This window comes from Palaemon carinicauda, chromosome 35 (genome assembly GCF_036898095.1).
Source record: "Palaemon carinicauda isolate YSFRI2023 chromosome 35, ASM3689809v2, whole genome shotgun sequence".
Taxonomy (NCBI): domain Eukaryota; kingdom Metazoa; phylum Arthropoda; class Malacostraca; order Decapoda; family Palaemonidae; genus Palaemon; species Palaemon carinicauda.
The window spans coordinates 66,042,891-66,055,904 of record NC_090759.1 but is presented as its reverse complement, the minus strand read 5'-3'; the positions used below and the strand labels follow the sequence as shown (position 1 = coordinate 66,055,904).

General features: G+C 43.5%; 1 protein-coding gene across 1 annotated transcript in view; it reads left to right on the top strand.

Annotated features, from left to right (window-relative positions):
* LOC137627820 (zinc finger protein 26-like) overlaps positions 1–13,014 on the top strand; it is a 142,787-nt gene that overhangs the window by 106,715 nt on the left and 23,058 nt on the right. Inside the window, exon 2 of the transcript XR_011041228.1 lies at positions 5,370–5,419. The gene's annotated coding sequence lies outside the window, so the exon portion shown is untranslated. The remainder of the gene's footprint in view (positions 1–5,369; positions 5,420–13,014) is intronic.

Sequence of the window (13,014 nt, the reverse complement as noted above, 5' to 3'; positions counted from 1 at the left end):
TTGACCTTCAGGACGTTCGCCAACAATCGGAGTTGACTTGTTTTGACGCTGAGCGTCAACCTCCGCATTCTAGAGTTGTTTTGACTGCTCAGTCTAGGCGGTCAAAGCAGTCTCGAGTGGACGCTGTGCGTCCTCACGCACCTGTTGTTGTTGACAGTTCACAGACTGTCAAGCAGTTACATGACGTTGCGTCCTGGTCTGCTACTAATGCACCAGTGCGTGTGGACTCTGCTTGTAAAGCATTGCCACCACGGTAGGTCTCTCCCTTGCTTGAGACTCGGCTATTGTCGGACAAGGTTCCTTCAGATGAGGAAGTTGCTGTTCCCCCTCCTACTGATATTCCCTTGAGGACTCTGTCAGACGGAGAGGAGCCTAAAGCTGCTTAGCCCTCTATGGACTTTAAATAAATCATGCTGATTTTTAAGGATCTTTGTCCGGATCTTTTTGTAACTGCTGCTCCTCGTTCGCCTAAACGTCAGAGCTTACACTAGGCCTAGCTACTTCGAAGCCGTTGTTTTATAAGCTAGTGCTCTCTCGCTCTTCTAAGAGAGCTTTACGTTTGCTAGGCGACTGGTTTATCACCAGGTGGAGTTTGGGGGAGACAGCCTTTGCTTTCCCTTCTTTTAAACTGGCTTATAGAGCGAGAGTCTGATATGACACGAGAGAAGTTCTCGGCTTGGGAGTTCCTGCCTCTGCCCAGATAGACTTCTCAAACCTCATAGACTCTCCCTGGCGCCTGGCCATGAGACGCTTCAAGATTTTACAGGTCGACTTCACAGCTATTTTCGAGCCTTTGAAGTTTTGCTGTACAATTATGACATGCATAAACAAGGCTTTCAGGGATGGCTCCAATGATCTGACAGCCACGTTCTCTGCAGGAACAAGTCCCTCAGGGATGGCTCCAATGATTTGGCAGCCATGTTCACTGCAGGAGTACGTAAGAGGCAAGTGCGCTCAATGTGTTCATTGTCAAGACAAACTTCACGATGAAGTCTACCAGGCTGTCTTGACAGCATTTATGGAAGGCGACTGGATGGTCTCTCTCGACCTTCAGGAGGCATACTTCCACATTCCTATACACCCGGATTCCCAACCGTTTCTGAGGTTTGTTTACAGGAATGTGGGGTACCAGTTTCGAGCCCTGTGCTTTGGCCTCAGTCCTGCGCCTCTCGTGTTTACAAGTCCCATGAGGAATGTGGCAAAATCCCTCCATCTATCGGGGATCCGAGCCTCCCTGTACTTGGACGACTGGCTTCTCAGAGCATCGTCCAGTCTTCGCTGTCTGCAGGATCTACATTGGACGTTGAGTCTGGCCAGGGAGTTGGGACTTTTGGTCAACCTAAAAGTCCCAACTGATCCCATCCCAGATTATTCTATATTTGGGGATGGAGATTCGCAGTCAAGCCCTGCTCGAAGTCCAACTAATGCTGAAACGAAACGTTTATTCAGTCAGGATTTGGAACAGTCTCGTAGGGACTCTCTCATCCCTGGAGCAGTTTGTCTCACTAGGGAGACTATACCTTCTGCCTCTCCGGTTCCATCTAGCCTCTCACTGGAACTAGGACAAGACATTAGAGACGGTATCATTCCCAGTCTCCGAACCAGTAAAGGCATGCCTGAAATGGTGGGACAGCAATATCAGTCTGAGAGAGGGACTATCCCTAGCAGTCAAGAACCCAAACCACGTGTTGTCCTCAGACGCGTCGGATTTGGGTTGGGGTGCGACCCTGGACGGTCGGGAATGCTCGGGTCTGTGGACCTCAAGTCAGAAGAGCATGCACATCAACGGCAAGGAGCTATTAGCAGTCCACTTGGCCTTGATGATATTAGAAAGCTTCTTCGAAACTTAGTGGTAGAGGCAACTCAGACAACACCACAACTTTGGCGTACATCTCCAAGCAAGGAGGCACACGCTCCTTCACGCTGCTCGAGATCGCAAGGGACCTTCTCTTATGGTCAAGAATTCGAGGCATCTCCCTGTTGACGAGATTCATCCAGGGGGACTTGAACGTCTTGGCAGACTGTCTCAGTCGGAGGGGTCAGGTGATACCCACGGAATGGACCCTCCACAAGGACGTGGGCAAGAGTCTTTGGGCTACTTGGGGTCAACCCACCATAGACCTCTTTGCCTCCTCGTTGACCAAAAGGTTACCAATCTATTGCTCTCCAGTCCTAGATACAGAAGCAATCTACATAGACGCGTTTCTACTGGACTGGTCTTTTCTGGACTTATATGCATTCCCACCATTCAAGATAGTCAACAAGGTACTGCAGAAGTTCGCCTCTCACGAAGGGACAAGGTTGACGTTGGTTGCTACCCTCTGGCCCGCGAGAGAGTGGTGCACCGAGGTACTTCAATGGCTGGTAGACTTTCCAAGAAGTCTTCCTCTAACGGTAGATCTGTTACGTCAGCCCCACGTAAAGAATGTCCATCAAAGCCTCCCCGCTCTTCGTCTGACTTCCTTCAGACTATCGAAAGACTCTCAAGAGCTAGAGGCTTTTCGAAGGAGGCAGCCAGTGCGATTGCAAGAGCTAGGAGAGCTTCTACCATTAGAGTATACCAGTCGAAGTGGGAAGTCTTTCGAGACTGGTGCAAGTCAGCATCTGTGTCCTCGTCCAGTACCTCTGTAGCCCAAATCGCAGATTTTCTTTTACATCTGAGAAAGGTTCACTCCCTTTCAGCTCCCACGATTAAGGGCTACAGGAGCATGTTGGCTTCGGTCTTTCGACATAGAGGCTTAGATCTTTCCAACAATAAAGATCTCCAAGATCTCCTTAAGTCTTTCGAGACCTCTAAGGAACGTCGTTTGGCAACTCCTGGATGGAACTTAGACGTGGTCCTAAGGTTCCTCATGTCAGACAGGTTTGAGCCATTACATTCAGCCTCCCTGAAGGATCTCGCCCTCAAGACACTTTTCCTAGTGTGCTTGGCTTCGGCTAAAAGGGTCAGTGAACTTCATTCCTTCAGTAAGAACATCGGCTTTTCTACAGAAAAAAGCCACTTGTTCACTTCAACTTGGTTTCCTGGCCAAAAATGAACTGCCTTCTCGTCCTTGGCCTAAATCTTTTGATATTCCTTGCTTATCAGAGATCGTAGGCAACGAACTGGAAAGAGTATTATTTCCTGTTAGAGCTCTTAAGTTCGATTTAGCTCGTACTAAGTCATTACGAGGGAAATCTGAGGCTTTATGGTGCTCAGTTAAGAAACCTTCATTGCCTATGTCAAAGAATGCTTTGTCATATTTTATCAGATTTTTTTAATACGAGAAGCTCATTCTCACTTGAATGAGAAAGACCGATGTTTGCTTAAGGTTAAGACGCACGAAGTTAGAGATATAGCAACCTCCGTGGCCTTCAAGCAAAATAAATCTCTGCAAAGTATTATGGACGCGACTTTTTGGAGAAGCAAGTCAGTGTTCGCGTCATTTTACTTAAAAAATGTCCAGACTCTTTACGAGGACTGCTACACACTGGGTCCATTCGTTGCAGCGAGTGCAGTAGTGGGTGAGGGTTCTACCACTACACTTCCCTAATTCCAATATCCTTTTAATCTGTCTCTTGAAATGTTTTTAATATTGTTTTATGGGTTGTTCGGAAGGCTAAGAAGCCTTTCGCATCCTGGTTGATTTGGCGGGTGGTCAAAGTCATTTCTTGAGAGCGCCCAGATTAGGGGTTTGATGAGGTCCTGTTGTATGGGTTGCAACCCTTGATACTTCAGCTCCTGGGAGTCTTTCAGCATCCTAAGAGGATCGCTGGGCTCCGTGAGGAAGACAGACTCACAAGGCAGAGTAATCGTCTAAGTCAACTTCCTTACCAGGTACCTATATATTTTGGTTTTGTTATATTGATAACTGTCAAAATGAAAAAACTCTTAGCTTATACGCTGTAAACTTAATTAACTCTGGTCTCTACCCACCGCCTTGGGTGTGAATCAGCTATTATATATTCACCGGCTAAGTTAAATATTTAAAAATGATATTTTAATTATAAAATAAATTTTTGAATATACTTACCCGGTGAATATATAAATTAAATGACCCTCCCTTCCTCCCCAATAGAGACGCAGCGGGACGAGAAGAATTGAAGGGTTTGTTTACATGCAAGAGTGGTATCTGGCCGACAGTTGGCGCTGGTGGGCACACCCGCAACCTTCATAGCGATCACTCGCGAGTTTTTTTAGTGTGTTTTCTGTCGAGCCGCAGAGTTGCAGCTATTATATATTCACCGGGTAAGTATATTCAAAAATTTATTTTATAATTAAAATATCATAATTTCTAGTTTAGGAATATTTTCCTAATATGGCTGTACTCAAAGCAGAGAGAATGGACCAATAGGGGAGGGCACCTTATTTTGAACATACTGTATTCTCCCATTTGTGCTATATCCTCACAGATCACCGGCTTGGCTTCTTTCTCCAACCCTGCTCCATCTCCTTACCCTCTGTCTTTTTATCTCTCTGTTTCAGTGTAAATTGGGCTATTTCCGAAATTGTATCTGAAGTTACTCTAACTTTTATCCACACCACCATTTTGGTAAATTTCAAGGTGTTTTCTCTGTATTAAGGTTAACCATTTGGTGATCCCAGCCTTGTCAAAATCAGTGCCAGGCTCATGACTTTTGGCCAGGGAGCAATGACGTCATGTGTCAACCTATTTATATTCCTCTATGGTTGGAATGGCTTCAAACCTGCAAAATCACACTCTGATGTCTTCCTCTTCTATATTGGGTCCCATTTTAAGTCATGGTAGAATTAATAGTGTTGTCAAACAAGTGTATAATAGAACTTGAAATGGCACTTTTAGGTCTATTTCACAAAAACTTTTTTTTTCTGCCCTACCATCACGTTGCCCCTTCTTTTCAAGACTATTCCTATACAGTACAGTAATGTGTGCTCAACTCAACCTCCTCATAGTAGACCTCAAAATAGAAGCAAGTTAGCAAGGGAAGATTTGCCAAAGGACTGTAAATCTTTAAGATTTGGCAAATGTTTTCTTGTTTCGAAGTTCCCTATGGGGGCAGCAAGTTAACTGTACGCCCAGATCGGTGACTTGTTAAGGGCGGTGAATACTGTATTCCTTTTACTGGGTAAAGGTAGCTATAATTTACAGCTTCACAGCTTTCAAGGATATCTGTTACCTAATCCTCATAAATGCTAAGGTCCAACTGTCAGTAGTAATCATGATTGTTTGTGAAGTTGTAAAGAAAAGGTTTGATAATTTTGTTGACCAGACTTTAAATTTTGAATGGAAGAATAACTACACTACTTTGAATTGCATGGGAATCATATTTTTGTGTATTGATATACTGTATGTATTTTGCTGCTTAGCACTCATCAATAACATGTTTTTCTCTTGATTTCTTCACAATAGGTTGATTGGTGAATGTGAACTTAATACGTAATTGTTTTAAGGAGCTGTGAGTAAGTTTAACATTACTTTAGTTTTCTCCTTTTACGTTGTTCAAGTAATCATGGTTTTCCAAGACTAATTAATTTGAGTACTCGTAGGTTTAGAGATTGATAATAGTACAATTTGGTCCTATAATTATACTTCTAATGCAAAGCACAGCACTCAGCTTAAGGTAAAACTAGGAATCTCTATGCACATTATATTAAGGGTGGGGTGAAGTTGATGCATTTATACTGTATTTGTTTTATGATTCATCTAAAGAAAGCATAAATAGATTTTGTGTGCTGTATTTTATTCATTTTTTAAATATATTGCTATTATTATTAGTATATGTAGTAGTAGTAGTGGTAGCAGTAGTTTGATTTTTTTTTTACATGCATTTAATTTTTAGATTCTTTTTGACATCTTTCTTATGAATCTATGCACTATCATATTTAGATTTCTATATCAAAGTTGGAAAATTCACTGAAGAGAGTAAGCCTATCTTGAAATTAGTTTTTTTTTTTTTTGTTTCCTGTACGTATTTATATAACTTGCCTTTCATGCTTTATCTACGGTCTTTTCTTATTCTTGTTTTGTAGATTTATTTTCCCGCATTCAATTACAGTAAACCTTTAGTTATTTAATCCCATTTCTTTACAGTATAATTTAAACTTAGTATTTTTATTTTACTATTTTATTACTGTGCTCATCAAGATGCATCATTATTGTTTGTGTTTGCATCTTATCAAATCATCCTTTCAAAGTAAAAAGCTGAGATTGACATACGTTAAAACGTAGATGACATTAAATGCTCCCTTTTAATACTTTATTATTTGGTTATGAATTGTAAACATTCCATGGTATATATTTTGCTAAGAACAAAGGTAATTCATGTGTTGAAGTTTTTAGCTGCAGGTTAGCAATTTTTGCCAATATCAGCAATTTTTATGTGGTGGTCTTCCAAGTCCCTCGTGTTGAATTATGTTAGCAGAAATGAAGCAATTTTTTGAGGCGAAAGAAAATTTGCAATACTGTCATTTGTTAGGATCTGATAAAATATTGGTACATTTGTATTGATTTCATAACTTGATTATTTAAGAGTTGATTTACAGCATATAAAAAATGTTATTGGTATGAGGACGATAAATATTTGGAAATTGTGTTAATCTTGCTATTTTCAAAATGCACAACATTGTCAGTAGGTCCTCATCATGTAAGTAGTCGTAGATTGCAGTCAATCTCTCTATATCCATTGCTGTTCAGTGCTCATAAATAACCATATGTCAAAGCAGCAGTAGTGGAAACCACAAGCCACATGAGAACAGTTTGGTCACATCAGCTTAAAATATGTCGACAAATTGCAGGAAAAAATTTGAACTGGTGAAATCGCTTTTAGAAAACCCCCATCATCATCAATTCTTCATCTTTTTTGCCCGCAAGTAGATAAATCTTTTATCAAATCCTAGCTATAGGTACATAAAATTTTTAATGCAGAACATAAATGATTATCACTAAAACACCTTCAGATTTCATGTTTGCACTATAAAAGAGTGCAGACTAAATTTGACTTCATAATTTTATTTCTAATATTTAAAGTCCAGTACAATAAATGTTTGATATGCTGTTTTCATCTTGCTTACCATCTTTAAAGTAGACACATTTTGCTAAGGATATGAATACAGTACTCTCCCGTCAGTGTAGTGTCACCACGGTCATTTATTATTCACTGCTTTTGTGTTATGATTTTAGTTATAGAAATTATTTCAAAGATTCTTACCCAGTACCTTATTCACTTTTCTGTATTCTCTCATAAGCAATGCTTTTCTGTAAGACTACGGTATTAAAAGCTTTGATTGTGCTCTTAACTTAGCCCCCAGGTACCTGTGGATGGCCACCAGATGGCCGTGCCATTTTATGATTACATCTCTTTTCATCTTGTCAGTGCACTATGAAAAGCGTTATTTCGGTATCCCAGTAATTTCCTGTACAGTATAGGGTAATGTCTTTAATTTCAAAATTAAAGACTGTTATTTTGCTATCCTAGTAATTTACTGCACAGTACTGTATAGGGTAATGTCTTTAATTTCAAAATTCTCACAATACTATTTGGTATATACACTTAAATATTCCAAATGCAGTTACTGTATTGTGTGGTTTACAATATAACACATTCAACATACTTTCTAGGCAGAGACAAATCCTGTTTGGTGAAAGGTAGATGTGGTGTCCTGTATGTTAATCTAGTTTAACTTAACTTTACTGAATTATAAAATTTGCCTGAAAAAGGTTATGAATAAGGTCTCAAACTTTAACCTACGATTAGTTACGCCATGCATTGTCTAAATGCATGTAGCCTCTCCAGTAAACTTACATTACTGGTCTAAAGGTATATTTTGCTTGGTGCTATTATTACTTAACGATGATCAGTCATGACACCGATGATAGTCAAAAGATTGCTTAGAGCACTAATTCATTGATTTTGAATGTGGCTGTTTTTCTTCAAGCTACTGCCGTTAAAGTTGCAAACAATTAGCGGCAGTTGCTAGAATAGAAAATAAGGAATTGTTTGAGAATCATCATTGAGCCATGACCGAGCATCGTTGAGCTATGATTACACTGACCAAAGTTACCAATAGTCCAGATAATTTGCTGCTACTAACATCTCTGTAGACAGCCCCTAGTTTCACTTACCTTTTATCCATCTACTTTACCTTCCTTCCTGCTTCCTTTCACCCATCTTGCTGTCCAACCCCTTAAAACTTATGTCATAGTGCAACTGCAGAGCTTTCATTCAGTTGTACTTCATCACTGAATGACCTACCTGTACCCAACACTTGTTCATATTGCTCAAGGTCCATAAATCCATGAAGTGTTTCATACATTATACAAAGAAGTCTTCATCTCTAGCCATCAAAGGTTATAGTTCTATGTTGATTTTGTCCTACAACATCCAAGTTTAGGTCTTGTTAATATCCCCCCCCCCAAAAAAAAAAAAGATGATGTAATTAGGTACTGTATTTCTTTATTGAAGATTCTTTTAAAATCAAACTACTGTAATTTCTTGGAAATTTAGTTTTGATAATGAATGTTTGGTTAGCGCTCTCTGAATGTATTAATTCCATTGGTTTCAAAGAGTTGTATGTTAAAACCTTATTCCTCATGGCAATCACTTCTGCCAGAATAATTAGATAATTTAAAACCTTATCTTAGTTAGTGGGTTGCACATAATATATGGTACAGTATATGCTTCCTTATCGCCCATATTGTAAACTAAGATTTTCAATATTTAACTTAGCCGGTGATTATATAGCTGCAACTCTGTTGCCCGACAGACAACTCTAAGGTAAAAACTCGCCAGCGATCACTACACAGGTTGCGGGTGTGCCCAACAGCGCCATCTGTCGTCCAGATACCCAGTACTCAATGTAAACAAAGACTCAATTTTCTCTCTGTCGTGCTATCGACAAGACGTACTTACTCGCTGTTGCTAAACTGGAGTTTTTTCGCAACTAATTGGTGAAGTACTTTATTATAGTTTTGAGCTTTCGCTGTGCAGGGTTTCTCTTCACACAAATCCTTGAACTCTTTTTGATAACGGATTCTTTGTTGATGACTTTTTGATAGTTTTTTGAATTTCCCTTTGACCAATTCAAAATGGCTGACCCTTCACAAGTCCCAAAATTTAGGAAGTGCAATGCTAGGGACTGTTCAAGGCATCTTCCGAAGGCTTCTATCGACCCTCACACTGTTTGTTCCAATTGTCGGGATAAAACCTGTCAATTGGAAGATCGATGTGAGGAGTGCGTTGGGCTTTTGGAATTCGATTTTATCGAATTCCAAAAGTATACACGTAGGCTAGAGAGAGATAGAGTTAGGAGAAGTTCTTCTCGTTCTATTGATATATCCTCTCCTCATGCCCCACAACCTATTCCTTCCCCTGTAGTGGTTGCTCCTAACCCCCCTCCTGGCACTCAGGAACCTTCGATGGCTGATATGATGCGTGCCATCCAGGCTCTGGGTGAGAGAGTTGAGTCCCTTGCTAGTGACCGTAATCAGCTCATGGCGGATGTGAAGGAGCTTAAGTGCAAAAGTGCAGTGGGAAGTGCTAAAGTGCCGAGTGATAGTGTTGTGGATAGTGTTGCGCTTGAGGGTTCGTCTGTTCGTGCCTGTCGTCCTCCTAGTCCGGGACCTCTTGCAAGCTCCCAAGTCCAGGGGAGAAGCAATGTCGTACGACAAATGGGTTCGAGAGGCTTTAATCAGCGAACAGACGTTCCCTCCGTGGTATCGGGCGTATCTACCCAAGATCGCCCCTGCCTAACTAAGACGAGAGAGCCCATTTATACCTCGTCTTCGGAATGTGTTTCTCACAAGAAACCCTGGACCAAGGTCTCACGACCGTTAAAACGCAAGTCGGTCCCTTCCGCGCAAGTCCAACGGCCCAGTTGTAGCCACTGGGTCAGTTCGGACTCGCTGCCGTCATCCAATGACTGCTCACCGCCTAAGAGAGGCAAAGCGGTACCGCTTCAGACAGTAACACCGTCTGTCGCCGCACCTGCTCCCGTAGACCCTAAGTGGTCTCTTCTGCAAGACATGCAGTCTAAACTGACGTCTCTAATGCAGGACTTTCGTGCGGAGAAGGTTGCTGCCGCACCAGCTAGTGCAGTACCTAGCCCACAACCTTCCACACGATCGGTTGTGCGTCTTGTGGACGCTGAGCTAACCTTCTCACGCGCACCAGTTGAGAGAGTTCCGCCACCCATGCGTTCCAGTGTGATCTGCCAGCCGCATGTTGACGTTAAGCGACGCACGGAGGTCTCCGTTGACGTTCGAGAGGTTCAACAACCGTCAGAGTTGTTTTGTTTTGACGCGGTGCGTCAACCTCCGCAACCCAGTGTGGTTGCCACTGCGCACCCACATCAGTCCAGACAGTCTGGAGTAGACGCTGTGCGTCCCCGCGCTGCTATGGTTGTTGCCAGCTCACAGACTGGGCAGCAGTTCCATGACGTTGCGTCCGGCTCAGTCACGCATGCACCCGTGCGACCGGACTCAGCGAACCAGCCGTTACCCACTCCTTTGTCGTTTCCTCATCAGTTATCGGATGAGGGACTTTCTGATGATGATGTTGCTGCACACATAGATGAACCACAATCAGAATTGGACGAGCCTAAGTCTACGCAACCCTCTTTGGACTTTAGGAAAGTTTTGGCCATTTTCAAAGAGATGTTTCCGGACCAGTTTGTTTCTGTGGCTCCTCGTTCTCCTCCGTCAGAGTTTGTGTTAGGCATGCCGTCTACCACTCCTGCCTTTACTAGACTCGTCCTCGCACGCTCGTCCAAGAGAGCTTTGCGGGTGATAGGAGAATGGTTGCAGTCCAAGAAGAGTTTAGGGAAGACAGCCTTTACGTTTCCCCCTGCTAGACTCTCTTCTAGATCGAGCGTCTGGTATGCCACGGGAGAAGTTCTCGGCTTGGGAGTTCCTGCCTCTGCCCAGGGCGACTTCTCAAGCCTCGTAGACTCTCCCCGCCGCCTTGCCATGAGACGCTCAAAGATATGTTGGTCATCTTCGGACCTGGACCACCTTTTGAAAGGTATCTTTAGGGCCTTCGAAGTTTTTAACTTCTTAGACTGGTGTCTAGGAGCCCTAAGCAGAAAGATCTCTCCAACAGAGAAAGAGACTTCCTTGCTCATTATGTCCTGCATGGACAAGGCCGTACGTGATGGGTCTAATGAGCTTGCTGCATCTTTTGTGTCCGGAGTCCTTAAAAAGCGTGAAAACCTATGCTCATTCCTTTCAGCTGGAGTTACACCGTGCCAGAGATCCGAGCTTCTTTTTGCTCCTCTCTCCAAGTGCCTTTTTCCAGAAGACCTGATTAAGGAAATAGCCGCTTCATTGATACAGAAGGACACTCACGATCTTGTTGCGTCCTCCGCTCGCAAAGCTACCCCTTTGCCTACCTTGTCAGCTAGACCAAGGATGGACACTCCAGCGTCCCGTTTTATTCCGCCCTTTCGTGGCAGAACCTCCAGCAGAGGAGGTGCTCGTGCCGAAGGGAAACGAGGAAAGAAGAAAGGAACCAAGTCCTTTAAGGGCAGAGTCTGACTGCCAGCTTCTTCAGACAGCAGTGGGAGCCAGACTCAAGAACTTCTGGCAGACCTGGGAAAAGAGAGGCGCAGATGCACAATCTGTGAAGTTGCTCAGAGAGGGGTACAAGATCCCGTTTGTACGGAAACCCCCTCTAGCAACGTCTCCCATCGATCTCTCTCCCAGGTACAGAGAGGAAGACAAGAGACGAGCTTTGAAACAGGAAGTGTCTCTTTTACTAGAGAAGGGAGCGGTGGTCAAAGTCTCGGACCATCAAACCCCGGGATTCTACAACCGTCTCTTCTTGGTGTCAAAGAAGACAGGAGGGTGGAGGCCGGTGCTAGACGTCAGTGCTCTGAATGTCTTTGTCACAAAGCAGACGTTCTCCATGGAGACCACAAAGTCGGTTCTAGCAGCGGTCAGAAGGGAAGACTGGATGGTCTCTTTAGACCTAAGGGACGCCTACTTCCACGTCCCCATCCACCCAGACTCCCAACCTTTTCTGAGATTCGTTTTCGAAAAGGTTGTCTACCAGTTTCAAGCCCTGTGCTTTGGCCTAAGCACAGCTCCTCTTGTGTTTACGAGGCTGATGAGGAATGTAGCCAAATTCCTTCATTTAGCGGACATCCGAGCCTCCCTCTATTTGGACGACTGGCTTCTCAGAGCTTCTTCCAGTCGTCGCTGTCTGAAGGATCTAAAGTGGACTCTAGATCTGACCAAGGAATTGGGTCTCCTTGTCAATATGGAAAAGTCACAAGTGGTCCCATCCCAAACTATTGTGTATTTAGGGATGGAGATTCACAGTCTAGCTTTTCGGGCTTTTCCGTCGGCCCCCAGAACAAGCCAAGCCCAGTTATGCATCCAGAACATGCTGAAGAAGGAACGATGTTCAGTCAGGAAGTGGATGAGTCTGATAGGGACGCTATCATCCCTGGAACAGTTTGTGTCATTAGGAAGACTACACCTCCGTCCTCTTCAATATCACCTAGCATTTCACTGGAAAAAGGACAAGACGCTAGAAGCGGTCTCGATCCCCATTTCCGAGAAGATGAAGTCTTGCCTGACTTGGTGGAAGGACAGTATCAGCCTAAGAGAGGGTCTTCCCCTGGCTGTTCAGACTCCCAACCACGTTCTCTTCTCGGACGCATCGGACGTAGGCTGGGGCGCGACATTAGACGGTCGGGAATGTTCGGGACTATGGAACTCGAGTCAAAGGATAATGCATATCATCTGCAAGGAGCTACTGGCAGTACATCTGGCCTTGAAAAGCTTCAGGTCTCTCCTTCAAGGCAAAGTGGTAGAAGTGAACTCGGACAACACCACTGCCTTGGCGTACATCTCCAAGCAAGGAGGGACCCACTCACTGACGTTGTACGAGATCGCAAGGGACCTGCTCATCTGGTCAAAAGGTCAAAACATATCACTAGTTACGAGGTTCATCCAAGGCAACTTGAATGTCATGGCAGATTGTCTCAGTCGGAAGGGACAAGTAATTCCAACAGAATGGACCCTCCACAAGGATGTATGCAAGAGACTTTGGGCC